The sequence below is a fragment of the Bubalus kerabau genome, chromosome 8 (genome assembly GCF_029407905.1).
Source record: "Bubalus kerabau isolate K-KA32 ecotype Philippines breed swamp buffalo chromosome 8, PCC_UOA_SB_1v2, whole genome shotgun sequence".
Taxonomy (NCBI): domain Eukaryota; kingdom Metazoa; phylum Chordata; class Mammalia; order Artiodactyla; family Bovidae; genus Bubalus; species Bubalus kerabau.
In genome coordinates, this window is record NC_073631.1 from 32,401,394 (window position 1) to 32,405,770 (window position 4,377).

A 4,377-nucleotide genomic window follows, 5' to 3' on the forward strand; every position below is an offset into this window, starting at 1 on the left:
TACTGTCCAAGATCAGTTTATTTGAAGTTTTCTGGATAAAAGTGTTGGAAGAACTAAGGAATCCTCTTCAAAACTCTCTCTGCTCTGCTTCAAGAAGCTTAGAGAACAAAAGGAAGACAGTGATTTCCACAATTCCGGCATACCCACCCATTGGAGCTCTAAGAAGTGTGTAGCAAACTAATAAAAGCCAAAGTCAAACCAGAAGCAGCAGTGTTTCTTGTTGCTGAAAGACACCCTGCACTACTGACTTTATTGACTGACTGATATTAGAGCATTAAAAAGAATGTTTTGCCCAATTTCAGTGCTTTAACAGATTTTAGCAGATTTAACAGAAAATAGGCCTATTAATATAGGTATCTAAAGTTCCTAAATAAACCTTAGATGGGTATACACAACTAATTTTGCTAGGGGATGCTGCTGATTGACCAACCAAGTCAAAACTACTCTTTTTCGTAAGCTTCGGTCATTCCAATTTCCTTCCCCTTAGGTACTAGGAATTAAGGACCGAAATTCCAAAACGGCCAGAAACTGTAGGAAATCTGCGGGAGAAAAGTCAACCCAGTGTTGACTTTAAAAAGGCCTGGTATGTACAAAGTTCCTAATTCAGCAGCAAGGGAAACCCTTGAGGACAGACGGTTCCAGAATCACTTTAAGCACCAGCAGCCACCACGCTCTGCGACAGGCAAGACTCGCGAGGCCGCGGTCGCCGCGCGAAGACGCGAACATCCGCGAGTTCCCGCGATTAGTTGTCCGAGCCACCTCAAAGGCGCTCCCCCTTTTTTTGCCCTCCAGGGTGTACCGGTGGTCTCATGTTCTTTCTCTGTGCTATGCCATCTAAGAAGTCAGGAGACTGGCAAGGAAAACTCAAGGCTGTAGCCGACGGGTGGGGTAGGGGGATTAGAAAGACATCCGCCTCCCAAGGTGGTAACCGCCCAGTGCTTTCCTGGAGCTGAAGCTCCCCAAGAAGTCACTTAGTGTCCTGTCCTTGGGACTCTAGAATAAAAGGTGAGTAGTGGACAACGTTCCCCACCCGTCTCAGGTTGGGATGAAATGGGCGACGGTTGTCTGGAAGGCGGTCACCAAGACCCTCCAAACGACGGCCCGTCGGGCCTCCCCGCAGTTTCCCAGGGCTCGGAGCCGGGATCTCCGACAGCACGGCGGAGAGTTTCCGCACCCAGCAGTCACAATATTTGCACAGCCCTTTCTTCCCTTCCCTCGCCCTACCCCCACCTCGACAGCCGCCCGTCCCCAGGCCCGGCGCGCAGGCCCGCGCAGCCTCGCACCTCCTGGTCTCTGGCGTACGCCGCCCGCCCGCGCGGTCCGGACGGCGGTGGCGGCGGCGGAAGGCGGAGGCGCGGCCGCTGGGCTCAGCCGCGGCCCGGCCCAGCCCCGCCCCGCCCCACCCTCCGGCCCTCCCCTCCGCTTAGCCGCGCTCTCCTGCCGAGCGCCGCCGCCGGCTCCGCGCTCTGTCCCGCTCGGCTGTCGCGCTCCCCGGCCGGGAAGGCCGCGTTGGCTCCCGCCAAGGGGGAGGCGCCACCCCGCCTCGGGGCGGGCGTTCCGCGGGGGACTCCCGGGCCGGCCACAAAAGCCCCTTTTCGTGGGCCGGGCGGGACGGGAGTAGGGTGTGCGGCGGCGGCTCCCCACCCCTGCACTCAGCCTCCCGCCTTGCTCCTCCTCCTTCCCTCCCTGGTCCCTCCTCCTCTCCCGCCCCCCGAGGGTTCGCACACCCCGCGGGCGGGAAGGTGCCGCCCTCGGGGCGGACAAAGGGGCAGGCCGGGCGGAAGGGGGCTGCGGCCGGCACGCGCGGTCGCGGGAGGGGCTCCGAGTCCCGGGCTGTCGACCTGACTCCCACTGGGCGGCCGGCGCGGCCTAGGGGCGGAGGGGGGCGGGCGGTGAGGCCGGGGGGCGGGGTGCCTGCCCCACTCCCCCCGCCCCACCTCCGGGACCGCGGGGGGCGTGTGTGCGGAAGGGGGTCGCGGACAGGTCACGGGGCCTGGGACTAACCCCACCCCACCGGGGCAGGAATTGAACCTCCTGTTCTGCTCGTCTCCCCCTCCAGGTTTTGACTGGACTGGACTTTAAAGCTCCTTTAGAAAATTTATATTCTCGTTTTTCTGTCAGTGATAATACATTAGAACCACCCAAAGGGCTAGTTAAACGCAGATTGCTCGGCCCCCAACGCCAGAGTTCCTGCTTAAGTAGGCTTGGGGGGTGGGGACCGATAATTTGCATTTCCAAATAGTTCCCACGTGATGCTGAACTGCTGATTCGGGTACGACACTTGAGAATCACTGCTACACCATTCTTTCCTCACCACTCCCTTCCTCCAGACATGTGGAGAGGCTCTCCCACAGGAATTCCCTAATGCACTGCTTGTGCTGTCATTGCCAAGGTAGTTTTCCCTCTTTTGAAGGTAAGCTGTACAGAGAGTATGAACTGGTTTTTCTTGCCAGAGGCTCTAAATTTCAGACTGACCAAATGCTGGAGAGTAATACTAGTGTGGAGGGCTTTCCTCGTAGCTCAGTTGGTAAAGAATCTGCCTGCGTGCAGGAGACCCGGGTTCGATTCCTGGGTTGGGACGATCCCCTGGAGCAGGATATGGCAACCCACTCCAGTATTCTTGAGAATCCCAGGGATAGAGGAGCTTGACAGGCTACAATCCATGGGGTCGCAGTAGTCAGACGACTTAGCGACTAAACCACCACCAATCCTAGTGTCAGTGGTGCTTGAGAAAGAGGCTGCATAGAGATGAACCAGAGAAAGCCATAGTTCAGCTGGTCATTTCCCCACATTCAAAACCGGAACCAGGGAGATGAGTCCTGTCGCTCCAGCACAAATTCAAAAGGGAATCAAGTAGTTCCCTTCTGATAATGACAATCTACTACCTGCTCATATTTATAAATTTTTAATTTTTTTTCCGTCCTATGTTCTTCATACTTTTATATCTTATTGAAGGACCTAAAAATGTTAAAACGGCACAAGAACTAGATAAACAGAAAAGAGATAAGTATGAAACTTTATTTCAACATTACTGTTGAAATTTTCTCTGATGCTTTAAAAAAGCATAGCTATGTATTTAAAGCTTTGTATTGTTTAATTATGAATTAAATAATAATTCACTTATTTTAAATGCATCCCCTGCCATCTCAAATCTAATTTCTCAAAAAAAAAATTTTTTTTAATCTAGTGTGAGATATATTTTGACATTTCAATCCAGTTAGAGTCAGTTGAGGAAACTCCCCCCAAAAAGAGACATGCTAAAGTTTTCTTCCCCCAGTGGACGTTGTTAGTCATCTGATTTGAGCCTTGTAGTTTTCATTGTCAATACTTGGGTTCTCTCAAAGGAAAGAAAGTTGGGGACTTGCATTCACTGTTTTTCAAGAGGAGATTAAACACAAAATCGATTTAATGGAGCATCTGTAATCTTAAATACAAGAAGTCAAGAGCTAAGGCTGTAATAGAAAGGTTAGCGTTTCTCCATTGTTCACACTCTCTAACTCATATTTTTGGAACTTAATTATCAATGAAAGCTGCTACATCGATGCAATATAGTATAGGCAAATTATAAGAACCTTTTACTTCTTCCAACTGGGTTTAAATTGCAAATCTTAACAGTGAACTGTGTGCTTTTGGCACTGAATATTCAATACAGTGAAATGTGTTTTAAGTGAACCACCCAAGGACCCAGGAACATTTGCTTAATAATGATACTTTGCAATTCTATAGGGCCTTTCAGGCAAGGATCTCAAGTGGAATGCTCTTTAACTACACCGTGCATGGGAAACCTTGAGAATATTTTAAAGTGCTCACTTAAGGCTTATTGGAAAGAATCCTTAGTATAGATTTCACAGTGTGGTTTTAAGAAATGAGGTACTGCAGAATTTTCACTCTCAAGGGTATCATATTCATGGGCGTTTGATGGTTACTGAATATTTGTTAGTTATTTTCTGTGAAATTTAAAATGCATATATTTCCCCCAACTTTTTATTTTGAAAAAAGTTCAAACTTACAGAAAAGTTTGAAATAATAGCACAATGAACCATTTCAGTGAACACCCATATTCCTTTCTTCTAGGTTAACAGTGCTAACATTTTGTGACAATTTCTTAGATTCTCTTTCTTTCTCCCTGTAGATAGGTAGATATTGACATACTGTATCTATATAGGTAGACATCGATATAGAATAAAATTATTTGTTTTCTTGTTTGTTTATTCATGTACCTGCATATAGTTCTGTAGTTCCTGTTTAACTTATGAGCATCATTGCTTCACTCTTAAATGCTCCTCCTGATTCTTCTACCTAACTATAATGCCTATAAAGAATGTATTCTTATTGTTGATTTTTAAAAATAATTCCATTTTAAAAAGAATTCCATTT

The 4,377-nt window shown here is 48.5% G+C and overlaps 1 long non-coding RNA gene across 1 annotated transcript; it reads right to left on the reverse strand.

Annotated features, from left to right (window-relative positions):
• Positions 1-1,348, reverse strand: LOC129658516 (uncharacterized). Its single transcript, XR_008717382.1, has 2 exons — positions 1,284-1,348; positions 1-97 (listed from the first exon to the last, which is right to left on the reverse strand). It is a non-coding gene; the product is annotated as an uncharacterized LOC129658516 (long non-coding RNA).
• Positions 1,349-4,377: the final 3,029 nt, after the last annotated feature.